The sequence below is a fragment of the Haemaphysalis longicornis genome, unplaced genomic scaffold, assembly GCF_048455015.1.
Source record: "Haemaphysalis longicornis isolate Haplotype H1 unplaced genomic scaffold, Haemaphysalis longicornis Haplotype H1 scaffold_4, whole genome shotgun sequence".
NCBI lineage: Eukaryota > Metazoa > Arthropoda > Arachnida > Ixodida > Ixodidae > Haemaphysalis > Haemaphysalis longicornis.
This window is the reverse complement of record NW_027526361.1, coordinates 179956563-179973024: the sequence shown is the minus strand read 5'-3', so window position 1 is coordinate 179973024 and position 16462 is coordinate 179956563. Positions and strand designations below refer to the sequence as shown.

General features: G+C 50.1%; 1 protein-coding gene across 1 annotated transcript in view; it reads left to right on the top strand.

The window, feature by feature from the left end:
• Positions 1–9965: 9965 nt before the first annotated feature.
• Positions 9966–16462, top strand: part of LOC144180122 (uncharacterized) — a 37087-nt gene continuing 30590 nt past the window's right edge. Inside the window, exon 1 of the mRNA XM_077708516.1 lies at positions 9966–10021. The gene's annotated coding sequence lies outside the window, so the exon portion shown is untranslated. The remainder of the gene's footprint in view (positions 10022–16462) is intronic.

The window sequence follows — 16462 nt, the reverse complement described above, 5'->3', positions numbered from 1 at the left end:
CTGTTTGTATTCGTCCTATACGCCGTTTATGGAAATACACCGTCTGCTTCGTTCGTCCCGCTGTCTCCCGTTGCCCCATCCATTTGCCCTTTCCGAAAGAGCCAAGTGTGCGGAATTGTTTCTCAACGTTACAAACAGGCGCGCAAAGGCAACGTTACTTCGGCTGCGGTAACACCTGATGTGACGGTGAAGTGCGTGGGCCCTTTGGCTACATGGCGCTTATTACCTTGGGCGCCCACAGTTCTGCTGATCTAGGCGTTACATCCCGGGGAACAAACGGTTCGGTGAGGCCGTGTGTGGTGCCTAATCGCGGGCTTCGTTGCTGCCGTTCGCTGCAGGAGGGCGCTCCCTGTACTTAAAGAGACCGCGCCCACGGACGCGTTTCCTTGTGTGACGCTTAGGAAAGAAAGGCTTAGGAGAAGCCCTGACGTCATCTCTACTAAAGCCGAAAAACCCATTTTCGGAAGTCGCCGATTTTTGCGTGTGTTTTGCGCGCACACGCTAACTACCTCCTGCGCCATCGCTCGCTTCGCCGCCATCTCCTCGTGTCGTTCATTGGCTACCGGCTGGGCCGCGCCGTGACGTAGGGCCTTGGTGGGCCGGCCTTCGGCGCCGTTGCTAGGACGCCCGATGAGCGTTAAAAAAAAACGAAAGACAAGTGACTTCTTCCACACTTCTCCCAATGTGGCGGCCTGGGCTTCTCCTAAGCTTTTTGTTCCTCCATGTTGCCTGAGCATTTTGTGAACACACCGACTGTTTTTGTTTCCCTAATCACAGGAGGAGTGGAGTCTACTGTCAAAGTGGCAAGTAAGTGTCTGAGCTTTCTCGGGCCTGTGCACAGAATTCTTTCCCCGTGGTATCATATGAGCTGGATTTGAGGAACTGCTGAATGCACTTGCTTTCTTCATTGCGGTGACTTGTATGGCCGTGAGGGACGAGACAGGAGTCGATCCGCGTACATTTTCGGCACGGAAAATCTACACGAGGAGCTAAAGACGCCCCCCCACTCGGTATTCACCCGAAGTACGGCCCTTAGAAGGTGTATACCAGAGTAAACGCTGTAAACGCGGCGGAGAAGCCACAGAGCCCCCTCTCCCCGAACAAAACACCCAGGAAAAAAGCCCTTCGTCGCAATGGACACGACGTGTGGCGGTGCTCGTTCAAATTCTTGCTTCACAGAGCACAGAGCGGCATCCCGGGTCGACCGGGACCTGCCGTCTGAGCCCTCATTCACAGAGCCATTTTTAATCTCGTCACATCATTGTCACGTCACCGTCTGCCGTCATGGGCGACGGTTTCTCGGGCGAGTTCTCGCTGAAAACGGTGCGACGGTGACGGGAAGCGGAGCTCTACGTTTCTGTTCCGTCAACGCGGCGGGACCACGCCCCTGGCAAACCAGCCAATCAGAAAACATACTTTTACGGCTAAATTTAGCGAAAAGTGAGCACACATAAAAATCTAAGCCGTTTTTTTTACGTTCCAAATTAAGCACGCTCGATTATCAGGCTAAACTGATCACTAAGGAGACGACGCTGTACTCTGACAGAGAGCTACAGTACGAACGCTACTCCGTTTACGTCTCCGTCGCGGTTTTTTAACGTGACGGTGCCGTGACGGACGAGGTGACGGCTGTGTGAAAGAGGGCTGATACAGCACCAGGCAACGATCTACGACGCGCTCATGCGTAGTGGCGATGACACTCCGCAACACGAAAAGTGCATGACCACACCTCTCTGAATCCTTGAAAAGAGAAACATACAAACAAGCCGCTTGGAGCCAAACCTCGCACTTGTGATAAGCAGTGTTACGCGAGAACGTGGCTATTTCGAGGCGTTCCGTGCACTACGGCTCCGTAAAGTAACTTCAGAATGCGCGCCCTGCAAAGACACTATGCGCGAGAACTGCAGAAACGAATTAGACGGTTGTTCTTCCGTCCTCGTACTTACCGGCGCATGCAGAGACAACAATCTTTTGTGACATTTCGCGTCTTTTTTCCCCGCCCACCTGTCATTCAAGCAGCCTCGAAGAAGGCGAAGCCAGCACCTGTTAAACGTAAGTCGACCGCGTTGCGGTGCAAGAAGCTCTCAAAACGCTTTAGCCCCGTTCTCGAGGCTACATGATTTAGAGAACGGAAAAAGACACGGGACGCGATTGGCTGTCTGAAAACTGTTTGTTGCATTGTCGCCATTTATTTTATCGGCGTCTAAAGAGCCCATTCAGGCCAAAAGTAATAAAAAAGTTTTATTTCATGCATTGAAGTGATTGAGAGGGAGTTTGAAGCACTTTATATAGATGGTGTCGTAAACTGAGCACGCTTGAAGGAAGCTTATTTTTTGCGCGACATTTTTCAGAGTGCCATAACAATGTATGATAAGCGAGCTGTCGTCATTAGCGTGCACATGGCCGCGTTCACTGCTCGTGGGGATGTAACTGTTCCGAGCTCGCTCTACGAATGTACCGCGCGGTCCACTCCTAAAGGGAACCGGCGAGCGCTCCGCGTAACGATGCGCCGAGAAGTGGCGAGAATCAGAGAATCAACGGTGGCTCAGAGGTACAGCACTCGCCTCGTATGCGGTACGTACCGGGTTCGACTCGCGTCCCTGGTCGAGTGCGGACCCTTAAGAGGGGAATCCACGCCTGGAAAGCTGCCTTTACCCTTCAGAGGGGCCTTTGACCCTTGTCCATTTGGCGGGGCCCCCGGCCATCATGCCGCGTTGCGCCATTGCCGGGGGTGAAAGAGTCTGGCGGCATGTCCTGCCACAGGCGGTTGCGAGTTGAGCGTCCACCGTGGCTGTGGAAGGCACCATGTGCATTCGTGTGCCTTGGTGGCACCGGGAACCTACCAGTAAAATAGGTTAAAGTGACTTCCCGGCCTGGCGCTCGGCCCTTAATTGCCCTTAATTGTGTGGGACTACAACGCTGTGGAAGTTTACCCGGCTTGCACGGGAAATCGCCCCTATGGAAAGGGGCGGCTGAAAAAACGCAGGGCTTCCCGTATGACCACTTTGACGTAAGGTAGCCGCGCCAGAGAATCTTCGTTAATGGGCTGCCCGGCGGGAACCACTCTCCTCAAGGAGTGAAGCAGTCGTTCTTGCTGCCCAGGGTGCTTGGCCAGCAGGTAGAGAGCCCACTGAGTGGCGTGTGACGTCGTGCCTGCCGCCGCCAGGAAAAGATCTGTCACTGTGCATATGAGCTCTGCATAGAAAGAATTCGGCAGAAGTGACAGGCGGCACATGCGCACTGACCGCACGAGCCGGGAGCAGCCGCGCGTCGTCTGCTACAGCGCTCCGCCGCACTGCTCATCTTCCGCGAGCTGGTTCATCCCGTGCTCGAAAGATGAAAAAAAAATCCAATGCAAATGATCGCACTCTTCTTGCAGCCTGCGTTCTCATATGCTATACTTAAAAGCCCTCCTTTTCGTCCACCCCAGGGCAAGCATCGTATTTTATGCATTGCCCCTTTTGTCAGGTTAGCCTCAGTCGAATTGTGGAAAGCAGCTTTTAATTGTTGTGGGTCATAGCGTTACGGTGCCTCGTGCGAGCATTTTAAGTGCTCAGCACTTTAAGGGCTCGCCTTGTCGTCGTAGCTTGCTAACAGGCGGCGCTGCGAGATCACTGACCTAAGTAGAGCCTTCTGTACCGTCGTCAGGTAGTCACGCAGAGGTTTCGAAAACCACGCGGTTTAAGCAGTCACAACTGTTCGGACCTCGTGAACCGCTGGCGCTTGTCATACATCTCCCCGTTGTTTAGCGCAAAGAAAACTGCAGGTACATTTCAGACAAAATCTGTGTATATAACCGGTAGCTATCGCGTTCATTAAGTTAGAAACGCTCGTTGGGTTGGTTTTTACGATAGTAAGCAAAAAACGCGACCCAGCAAAAAAAAAAAAAAAAGCAAATGGCGCTTTCGAAATGACGCAGAAAGACTCCAGCCCCGCAAGAAAAAAATGGCGCGTTAGAAATTCCGCAGAAAAGCTCCAGCCTCGCAAGAAAATTTGGCGTTCGAACTGACGCAAAACAGCTTCAGCTAACTAAATCAGAGAAAGAAATCAAAGAAATCAAAGAAAGAAAACTCCCGCTGGCGCAATTTCAGGCAGGGGGCGCGCGAGCACGGCGGAAGCGGGAAATTTGAAATGCAATATTCATCAAGAGACAGGGCGGCGAAGCGCGTGATGGGTGGTAGCAGTGAGCGGATCACGGCGCAACCACCCATTATGGTGAATCACTGCTCCGCACTGCCGACAGCTTTCACATTGAGTGGAAGCGCTTTAATTTTCCAACAGTGCAGCGGTTCTAGTGCTGCCTTTGGCGACCGTGACTCTTGGTGTCGTGTCAGGCTGCCTCCGGAGCAGGCTGCTCCGCCTCGAAAAAAAAATAAAGCCGGTTCCCAGTACAGATAAAGATAAAAAATCAAGGCCATTGGGCGTTCATATCGTGATAGAAGACGGCTTAGATCGCCTCCTGAAAGATGTCTTCCTAGCAATGTACATGTGTTTAGAGGTGGAGCCGAATTTGGAAAAGTCGTCCTAAGTTTGGGTTTTTGTAAGCTGGCTTTCCCGCATTAACCGTGGAGCAGGGAAGCATGGCCATCTACGGAATGAGTACTACTACAGAAAACGGCTTTAACTCTTGTGTCATTAGACTATTGGCGGTGAGTGCGACCACGGGCGGCGCTGCGAAGCCCGTCTCCGTGACGTCGGATTAGAGATTCTCGCATTTGTCGTCTGCTTCATTGGGGCTCGCTCTCTCTGCTGTTTCTTTGCGCGCGGTTGACTTTTTATGCTTGTCCGCACCAGTTTTTGCGTATGCGCATTTTTTATCACAATGAAATTCTTAAAATCTCATACACTATCTGAAGGCGTGATTTAAAGTGTAGTTTTTGATACCGCTCCGGAAGAAGCATTGCCGGCGTCGCCCCATTCCTGCGAAGCCGGTGCTGTGCGGAGCCCGAAGAGCTGGAGCTAGGCGTCAGCTTTTGTATCGAGCAACCTTTGAACAAAGGGAACGGCGAGAGTCTAACAACCGACAACAGCGAAAATACAAGACCAAAACAAATTCTAGGCCATCGGGGCTCTCGGCTTTGGCAGAAGGCATTACGATTCCCGGTATCCATACGTAATGTAAAACAGTTTTTGGAACCTTGCCGAACACTCCAAAGTATTGTATACCATCACTTTATGTTTTCATGGCATGAAATGAGGCCGACATGCACTATGGGGAGCAAAAAATGTAGGTTGAGTCCTTAACAGCCTAATGTATGTATAAGCGCGTGCTGGTTTTATCCCAGGCTTCTAAACAGTATGGAGGCTTAATGAGCAAAACGAGTGACGTCTATGATTAAAATACAGTAAAGCTGTTTCTTCAGGCATGGAGAGATATTTGGGTACATTTACCACAGCCGTATCTTCTCAATGTTCAGATATGCGTTATAGTGAAATTGCACTCAAGACGAGGACGAGGAGAAGGGGGAGAATCTTTTATTTACAGTAAAATCGAGCTAGTTAGTGGGGGGGCTCCACAGTCCAGGACAAAAAGTAAAAATTTTCTTGAATTCATCAAATGTCACCCGACTAGGCTAGGATTTGTTCTTTACGGCTGAAGGGGTTGGAAAACAATAAAGAGCTGCTGGGACATATTCATCGGTTTATATTCTTGTTATACTGAAAACCGGCACGTAAACGATCTATTGTGTTCTTTACCGAGTATATCAAGCCTTCGACACCGTAATCATGTCATAACTGTTCGGGTAGAGATTCAGTTCGTTACGATAACGCTGGTTACGATCGAAATTCGGGGCACAAATCCACCTTCGAGTACTCGACAAAGTTGTCTCCGCCGTTTAGCGGTGATCTAGCACGTACGTTCTCATTGCATGTTCATGCGAATAAACAACGCACGCTGCGGATATGCACCTTCTTGTACGCGGCCATAACGGAATCCAATCCAATGCCTTACAGCCAGAATAAACTTCAACGAGCAGTACTTCGCATACCGCAAGCTTGCCATAGCACAACTTGGGCGAGCTCGGCGACGCGCACCGCCGCATCACCGCGGTGCCCGTCGACATCGCGCACCACGCCGTTTTCGGCACCAGTGCCGAACACCATGCGCCGGCAACGAACTGAAGAGCAAAGACGTCGAACACGCAACGTTTACAAGTATTGCTCACACAGCTACGCCTACGTCTCCTGCCCAAACGAATACCACCGACAACAGCAGCGCAGGATATCGTTTCCGGTTCTGAAAACGACTATATGACGTCACCCTGAACCGGCCAGACACGTAGGCCAATGTTTCGTCACGCCGAAAGCGATTGCGCTAGTGCTGCCGATTTGTGGAAGCTCGCGGCCTGGACAATCAAAATCGATTTTAGATGTGATTCCGGCCTCGGATCGCTGCAAAAATTTCTGTGAGGCATCTGTACAAACTACTGAAGCCAATTATATCATTTTGTAGGTATCAAAATTTGGTGTCAGTACTCCTTTAAATACGATGCTCTTCCAGGGGTGGAGGAAAAGGAGGGGCTTTTGAGTATAATATACTTAAAAACGCAGGCTGCGAGAGAGTGCGGTTATATTCGCAGAGAGTGAAAAAAAACATTGTCTCGCTTTTTTTTTTTTGTTCCATCCTCCGAGTACGGCATGGCCCCACTGATCTCCACTTAGTGCATGACCCAGCTCTCGGAAGATGAGCGGTACGGCGGCGTGCTGTAGCAGACGACGCGCGGCTGCTCTCGCATCGTGTGGTCAGTGCGCATGTGCCGGCTGTAGCCGATTCTCGCCACTTCTCGGCGCCGTCGTTTCGCGCAGCGCTGCGGCCACTCGTTCGCCGGTTCCTTTTAAGAGCGGAGCGCACTGTACACTGCGCCATTATCAGTTCCGGTGCACGCCTGTTGACGTCTGTTGAGGTTGTCATCTTTCATTCCTTCCCGCGTCTGGGACGCGACAATTGCAGCTCGCAAAAGGGCCTTCAAGGGCGGCAGGGCGTCGCCTGAGGAGGAGCCCGTTGTGCAGAAGACTCGCGATAACTCAAACTTCCGGTTGATTGAAACAAATTTCGGAACTTTTGTTGGCATGCTGTATTTTAAAATACATTGCATTTTAAAGCCGCTTAATTTAAACAACTCCACTGCGTAAATTTGGTTATTTCGTATTTTTTGCTTGTTCCTTCCGTAGAATATCTGCTGCATTTGACGCATTTACCTGCACATTGACATTATATCACTACCGGTTACAACTGAAGCCGATTACCTGCATACACGTGTCAAAACGAAACTGCGGGCTCCAGCAACCGCACGAAGATTGAGCAAGAAAAAAAAGACGGCAGGTGGGGCAGGCGGGTGATCTACGTGTGATTTTTTTTTTTTTTTGCAAGAGTGAATAGCAATTCCTCTTTGTGTGCGAATTTTGTATTATAAATATGTGAATGTTTCATTGCAACACAAGTCCGTGTCTTGCCGGAGACGTATTTATGACAGTTTCTGATGTTTCAAACTTCTGATAATTTAAACAAATTGTTTGGGTTCCTGCGAGTTCGAGTTATCGCGAGTCAGCTGTATCTGGGACACCCGGTGCTTACACAGCGCGCACATGCCGGAATGTGTTCTTCCGCGCACCTGGTGTGCGGTCGAGGTTCGGGGCCCTCTCAAGCCGAAGTGCTCGAACAACGCGTAGCGTAGTTCCAATCTCCTAAGATGCTAGATTCTGTACGTGGCACGTAGGGAGTTCCACAAAGTACACTGGCCGCAGCATGGCACCCTGGGGGCTATGCTTTGTGTAGAATTCTTGGACAGCAGGCCATTGTATCGTGTAAGTACAAATCAGTTTTTGCGGTGTAACTGCGGTGCCAGGATCATGTTTTATTTGAGTATGCCTGCAGAAGTACCGAACTTACCTCGACAAGAATAAACTAGGAAGGAGGCGGAACTTAGAGGCCCGTATCCGCTCTCGCAACAGCTCTTACAAATGAAGCGTTTAGCGGAAATCCTTGCCCGCAGGTTTCAGGGTCGGAGGTTCTAACTAGGGAATGTTTCCCTCGAAGCTTTCCGACGACCCTCCGTTCCCAGAGCGACGCCTTCCTTGCCTGTCCCCACTCAGATTAGTGAAATTCGACGCCACTTTCCCAGCTCACATTTTCCGAAAACATTGGGCAGTCCTCTACATCCGCAGTTCACGATTTTGTGGGCCACTTTGTGGCCCAGAACGAACACTAGGGCGCCAGATTGTATTGCTTTTGGGCGGCACGTTTTCCATCACGGCGGCAACATAGCGCAACGAAGACTGAAGACGAAGAGCACAGGCGTCGCTAGTGTTCCATCTGCAGTCAGAGTTACAAGTTGCGCAGTTTCGCCACCAATTGGGCCGACCGTTCATGCGTAACATTTTTCGTTATGCCTTTGCACCTAGAGCCGCTGATGCAGGGATTTGTACTCCCGAACACCCTCGCCCCTTCCACGAGGATAGCGACAGCCTCCAAACAGATACCACAAGTACGAGCTCTGGGCTTTTATACACAGGGCTCGCCGGGGATTTATACACACCCCGTCCACCACAACATCCCCCCACAACCCCCAGGAGAATTTCTACACCCCCCAAAATCGAAGTTCTGGATACACGCCTGCGCTGATGCAACCTTCTGGACAAAACGAGCTGCCCATTTTAAAACTGAGGGCGCTCCGCGTACCCCGGAAAGCATCCTCGGCTGCAGCCCATGCTCCACTGCGCCGCCATCGTGCCGGCAACGCGCCTGGGAGCGCTTTGCTGCTACAGCCCGTTTTCCTCGTGACGTCCTAAGCGACCTTGCTCGATCCAGCCAGGGGAGGCTGTCCGCACAACACTCCATGGAAGGCCCGCTTTTGGCTCCCGTTGGCCTCTCCTGGTGCTACCTCCGAGAGTTACGGAAGTGCGCATTCTGGCTTTTAACGGAGCGGGTATCATCCTTCCGTGCAAACTTATCGAGCCGTGGCCTCTGCCTTGATGCGAGTACGCGGGCGCTCTCATTCGACTACTACGCGCGACACAGCACACCGTTCGTCCATCAGCACGCGCTGACGGTCTCTGGTTTAGTCATAAACGCTCCGAGATATGAACAGCGCTGGGCTGCGCGAGCGGCGTTGTCCTCCCTGCCTTGGGCAACCGCGTGGGATGTCGTTAATCCAAACGTTATTTGCTACAAGTGCAATGACTGCGGCAACTGGTAGAAGGATGCGAATGTATTGTGTATTTGTATTGGTAACATTTATTAGCAAAAAAACAATTGGATAAACCAATCAGCGAAGCAATTATTGGAGCACCCATTTTGTTCTGAAATGCAGATTCGGCCCAGAAGTGTTGGTTAGCGAAAAACCGTAAAACTACTTTTTAGGTATTCTTAAGCGCTACACGTATGAGAAAAAGAAATTTGGATATGTGAATGGGTGAGCGAGATAGTGACGAATTTTGCAAAACACAGTTCCCCTTTTTCCTTGCTTACAAGTGGTATTGTGGAAAATGCCGCCTAATTAAGCCCCTGCGACATGACACGAATTGTCTCCCGAAATTGCAACTCTCTAGGTGTAGCAGTTAGGCCGGGCGTTGAGGAGTCAGTCAGTAGTTCAGTCAGTCGGGCGCTTGTCTTTAAAGTTTAGATGGAGCAAGTCGTTAACGTGTTTCCCCGGAACATGGCGACAACAGGAATTTGCGGGTACTAACTTGTTTTATGACGTCCGTGGAGATGAATGCAGTCTCCAGTCGCGCTTAAGTTATCTGGAGTATTTATTGATGGGGCACGTTTTTCTGCAGCATCGATGTATTTTCAAGCAATCGACCCATCAGTGTGTCGCTATTCCGTGCTAATTGAAACTGTGGACGTTTTCTTGCATTCGGAGCAGAAAAGAGACGCCGACCAGTCGATTTTTTTGTTCCAAATGTACCTTCCCGGACAGACGGGGTTCCGTCATGCTCTCGACTTCACGTTTTCTTGCAGACCCGAAAAATAAGAACAAGAACGCTGCCAAGAAGAAGAAGAAGAAGGCTTCCAAAAAAGGTATGTGGACGACGTAAGCCTTCGGCTCGTAGCATTACTAGTCTCCTCCAAGTTCTTTTCACCGCCCGTCTGGGGCGAAACTGGTTAGGGTAACACGGTCAGCGTCAATGACCGCTGAATGCCTGGCACGGACGACACCTGACGAAGGCTGCCCCTGACCTTCCCTCACCCGTTTATTTCCCTCGTATCCACCTCGGCACGTTTTCTTTCTTTGCATTTCAGAAATTACGCTAGTCAGGCTGTTGGGACTTCTTTGTAATGAATTAAACTTCTAAAATTTAGTTGAGGTACACGTTGAGATGGTAATCTTTATACTATTTCAACACAAAATGTGCTGTATTTGCAGATACAAAACGTACACATTCATTTGAAGATTAGCACGTAAATGAACATATCGTAACGTATCATAACACAAAACAACATATCATGATACACCATACATAATAAGCATAATTAAAACATGCTATTGAAAAAAAAGAATTGATCCCTATTTATACAGACTTCGAAATGTAGTTTTAAAACTTGTGAGCCCGAAGCTCCGAAGTGTGGATACTCACCTTCACGGTTCCCCTGCGTACTGGATGTGCCGAAGATATCGCCAGCTTCTTTTTGCATCGCATCGTCTTGTGGCACGGCGCCCCTTGTGTTCTGCTCAGTGACCTGGGGAGAACGTTTCTCTCGAACATCATTGCAAATATCCGGACTTATTCGCGAACTGTTCAAAAATTGACACCTGGATACACCCTTAGTCTAACGGACACACTGAGAGGTTTCATAGCACACTTTCGGACATGATTTCAATGCACGTTGCGCCTGATCACAGTACTTGGGACCACATTGTTGATTCGTAACTTTCGCCTACAATACGGATACCCAAAAAACGCCCGGTTAATCGGCATTCTTCCTCGTATTCGGCCACCAACCGTCCTGGACACTCGACACCTGTTTCTTCAACGCCTCTGTGTCACGCTCTGTTCCGAGCACTGAACAGTTCACTTCTCACCTGAACTGCTGCCGCCAGCTTGCCCGTAAACACACTACCGAGTGTCAGCAGGGCCGCAAAGTGCGCTACGACTCCTCACAGCACACTGTTTATTTCCGACCCTGCGATGAAGTTTTGTTATGGCGTCCTATCCGGGTTCCTGAATTTTGCGAAAAATTCCTTCACCGTTTTCATGGACCATAACCATCCTGGACAAAACCTCACCGGTCAACTTCCGCATAACCCCCATTACTCCACCCGTAGACCGCCGCCGCCGAGGCACCGAGATTGTGCACTTGCCTCGGCTAAAGCCGTTCTATCATCGTTCTTCCGTGTGTTTGCGGCTGGGAGGCCGCCTCGACGGGCGAGGGAAATATGTGTAAGCGTGAAGCTACGAAGCGTGGAAATTCACCATCTCATTGTCCCCATCATCATCCAACCCTTCGAGGAACCCTTCGTCTACTTCTCGGCTGATCATCGTCATCATCGCTTCCTAGGCCGGTGTTCGGAGACGACCGTACCGTAGAGAAAACGTCCAGCTTCAGCAGTTACCCATGGGCCTTACAAAATAGACAAAATCTGGTTTTATGTCTTACATCATGAAGTGTACTGTTCCTGATATGTGGGCCATTGAGTTGGATTAATCTTTGTTCGTAGATATTGCGACAAACCGGCAAATTGAACGGTATTTTAATTGCTGGTCTAGTGTTTTCTCTAAGGTAGCCAAATAAACTCAACAGCAACTGATCGCTACGCTGTACTATGTTGTGAACTATTTGAGTAATTGTTTTCGTGTAGATCAGGATGAACGGTAGTATTCGTGTTAACTAAAAAGCGGTGTGATATGTTCTATGCAATTTGAACTGGTCAGTATGTTTAGGACCCGCTCCAGCAAAGAAATAACCCTTTCGAGATATTTGGTACACGTGCCGCCAGAGGACTCCAGGCAATAACTCAGTTGCTATGAGCAATGACATGTTGCGAATATGCGAAGTATGCCGAAATCTAAACATTCGCGAGCTTTAGCAGTATACGAAACACCCAGGCCAGCTTTCTAACAAAGGTACATTATAACTGACGCCGGTTTTATTACATAAACAATTCGCTCTGCAACTGCCTTCGACGAAAGAGTAATACTGACGACGAGACGAGATCGGCCGCTCTCGATGTCATCCACGAAATTAATGCTTAGCCCCACGTGAGCACCGCCTTCTGAGATAACAAATTTCACCACTCTTGAATGCGCATGAGTACTACATCGTAAAACGCACTGACTTGCGTCCACTCGTCTTTGTGCCGGTATAGGATAGGTATTTAGGCTCACTTCCAAAGGTGCTTTATAGCGAAGCTTTATACGTGTAGCGAGAGCAAGATCCGGTGGATAACGTTCGGAGAAAGCTTCTCCGCGCAACCCTCTGCGCATGCGCAAGAAAGGCAGGTAGGAGAGGTAGGTGAGAGGAATTGACTGGGTACAGAGATGACGAAGCTGCACTTTCGCATCTACCTAGCATGGCAAGCGGAACGGTGCATCGAAGGGAGCGAAACAAAACAAAATTAGCAGTGGCTGAGCTCGGCTGAGCCAGGATATACGTTGCACGAGCTAAGGTTCAGCTGGTTATTCTTAGATTTCCTGGTTGTCAAGGATTAGTGTGATTATCATGCTTACTGTTGCTTCAGAGACCCACACACGGTATACGCATTATGTGACATGTATATTTATCAAGCGGCTCCGGCGCTGCGTCACCAATCGCCCCAGAGCTAAGCGGGTTCCACAGGCACACGCCGTTGTTGCTGCGTCGCGCGAGCCATTGGTTCCCCACCCGGCCACCCCTCGTCGCATGGTCGTCAAGTGGACCGGGCCGCCACGTGCGGAACGGAGGTCGGCGAGGACGCTGGGCGCGTGGGGTGTGTGAGAGACGCCTTGCAGCGAGAAACGTTCTGTACGCCGTGTGACGTCCCTTCTCCTCGCGAATGGGCAGCACAGCTCTTCAGGAGCCGCGCGAAACTGCTCAACCTCGGCCAGTGTAGCTCATGCTACAAAAGTGCCTCCTTCGTGGTGCCTCTCGTAGCGACAGGGGTGGAGGCAGTGAGGGCGGAGCAGCGTCAACTTGACCATGCCCCGCACCGGCCCACGTAACTTCAAAATTTGTCGGCCACACGTCATGCCTAAAACCCCAGGTGCACGTCACAGCTCCGTTGTTTAACCACCTGTGCGGAGGGCAAGCGCCTTCTAACAGGGACGCTGCCCTCCGTCGAGGCTTTACTGGGACGAAATGCGGTAACGCGGTCGCAGCGATGTGGAGATGACATGGCCGTGACGTGATAACGAAGCGCCAAGCACACATGCAGCAAGTTTAAAGAATACTTGAAACCCGCTTATGTAGGAATAACATTTTGTACTAAATGGGGTGGCAGTGCTTCTGCTTGTCAACATTGCTGAGCAATGACCAAAAAGAAAGCAGTAAGCATACATGAGGCAAGACATAAATAGGTAGGGATATTTCTATTGTTATTTTGAATCAAAATGCACATGGCTGCTTGATTTTTTGCGATAGCAAAAACAAAATACGCCGTGAATATACGGCTCGTGCGTCGTAGCAACACCGGCGTGCGCCTGCGGAACCAGCGTAGCTCTGCGGCGATTGGTGACACTTTGCCGGAGCCGCTCGATGAATATACACGTGTCTGTCACATAATGCGTATACCGTGAGTGTGTCATTGAAGCAGCAGTAAGCATGATAATCCAGCTAACCCTATAAACCCAGGAAAGCTAACAATAATAAGCTGAACCTTAGCGCAGGCTACGTATATCCTGGCATAGCGTAGCGAAGCCACTGCTAATTTTTTACCTTTTAATACCGCCCTTTCCTCAACCGCATGCATTGAGAGAGTGTTCAGTGTAGCAGCTTGCTTCTGAATGAGAAAACATGGAAGAATCAGCGACGACTGCTTTGAAAAACACATCCTGAGGCGCATTACAAGCTTCCCAGCCATCGCGCAATCCTCCAGGCTTCTCTCTACAATGAAAGCCACAGTATTTTATGGTAGTTTGAACAATCTTGTGTATTGTCTTGTGGGAATGAATATTTGAAGGAAAGTAACGCAAAAGTAATCGATTGCATTTCTGTAATTGCTCGGTTACTTTTCTTGTGCTGTGATTCACCACTGCAATCAATTTCATTTAAAGTTAGTAATTGTAATTGTAATCGGTCACTTACTTTCTGTAACGTGTACAAGTCTGGCCGCCAGGCACCAGATCCACGGCGGTCGCAATCCGCGCCCAGAACAAATCGGTACAGCCCAGAAAGGTGTAAACTAAATTACATTCATTCAAAACATGAACGACATTGACATATAGCACCCGTAAGGACATCTGTTTGAAGGAATAAACTAAGAAAAGATCCAAAATATCAAGCGCTTCAACGCTTCTGTGCGCAGTAGGATTCTGGAAAGGAATTTGAGGGAAGGTTCCTAATAAAGTGCACAAATAGGGGCTACGCCCCCAAGACTTGACGGAACGCTGGCGGCTAGGACAGCACGGTGGAGTTTAGACTGAAGGGTGACGATAACTTTGGGGGGCTGTTGACAGTGTAGCTGCGTGGCCTAAGCGCTCTCTCTTTCTTATGACGCAAGCAGCGTGGATGGGGGATAGCGTTGTTTTCAGGCGAAAGCCTTGAATCAAGTTTTTTTAAGCACGCGCTTTATGAGGCACCAAAACAGGTGCACCAAAAAAAAATTAGCATTGGCTTAGCTCGGCATGGCAGGATATGCGTAGCGTGAGCTAATGTTCAACTGGTTATTCTTACGTGTCCCCTGGTTGTCTAGGATTAGCTGATTGTCATGCTTACTGCTGCTAAAATGATTTCCAATCCAATATAATCCAATCCAGTCCGGTCTGCTCCGGTCCAGTCCAGTCCAGTCCAGTCCAGCAGTACAGTCACTGCTCCTCGCGCATGCGCAGCACGGCTCTCCAGGAGCCACGCGAAACGGCTATCACTCCCCTTCGGCGCATAGTCAGACTTGGCTACTGCGCAACGGAGGCGCACAGCTGTGCACGCGCCGGCGCCAGATCGTCTGCCCCGGCTATGACGTCACTACTCTGGAATGTGCTGACCGGCGAATGTGCAGACCCAATTATCTACACACCCGTACTCTGATTGGATTGGATTTCCAATCCAAACCAATACAATCCAATTTATTCCAATCCAATTCAATGCAATTCAATTGTGCTCGCACTTACGCAGCATGGCCCTTCAAGGTCCACGTGAAACTGCTCAACCTCGGGCAGTGTAGCTTACGCCACAAAAACTGGTACAGCTTGCACAAGTGGCGCAATGCTGTAGAAATAGCAGAGCTGGGGATCAACCTATCTTCTCCCCACAGTGACAGCGGATCCCAGTAGAAAATGAGAATTCGAACCCCGGCAGTGCAAAGCCGTTTTCGACGGCAACGTAAAGCAAAGGCCATTAAAGTACCATAATTACCCGATTCTAACGCGCCCCCGATTCTACGCGCACCCGAGTTTCCTGACAAAAAAAAAAAAACCGAAAAAACTTGCACCTCCGATTGTAACGCGCACGGAACTGTGTGAGCAAGAAAAACGAATGCGAGAGAAACGGGTGATTTATTTCCCGAAGTAATCTCACTCATCTCACTCCTCGTCGCTCTCCGCTGACCACAACATCTCGTCCTCGGTGCCGCCAAGAGCGTTCGCGATGCCACACTTCTGAACTAACGTTCAACCATGGTCGATGGGATCGTGGCCCACGGGCCGCGCCTCACACACCCATCCCGCGAGCTTCTCCAGAGGCGCACGCTTCAGCCGACCGCTCGTTTTGAACGCGTGAGAGCCGCTGCTGCCATTGCTGTTATCAAGCGCGCAAGTGGAACGATTTGACGATTTGTGTGAACGCCTATAAAAAAGCCTAGGCGCCTATGCTTCCTGCGTCCGAAAAATCGTTCCTAAGAGCTTTGGCGCCATCTTGAGATGGCGATGGCGATGGGTGGGACGAAATTTCCGCTGTTTCCGTTTCGGTTTTGTATCCGATTCTTACGCGCATGCGATTTTTTGGCCTATTTTTCCGGAAAAAAAGTTCGCGTTAGAATCGGGTAAGGACGGTATGTGCAGTGTTTTATTCAGTACACGAGTGCGGATTCGGGGGACGGTTGGTGTTGCACTGTAGAAAAATTCACAGGCCATGCGGACAAGCGCAAGAAAGGACAGACTTAGAAAAGCGCTACTTTCAACTCTCTCCTTTCTTGACCGTGGCCGCATGCGCTATGAATGTTTTTATTCAGTAGCTATCGTTGCCGTCCCTTCCGTCGTCGTCGCCCGACGGCGCAGCCGCGTGGGGCAAATTCTCTTGCAGCGTGCGTGCGCCTCTGTAGACCTTCTCTTTGTCAGCTAGCACGGTGGTTTTCGCTGCGTATGGATTGTGATAGGATGGCTTGACAGATTC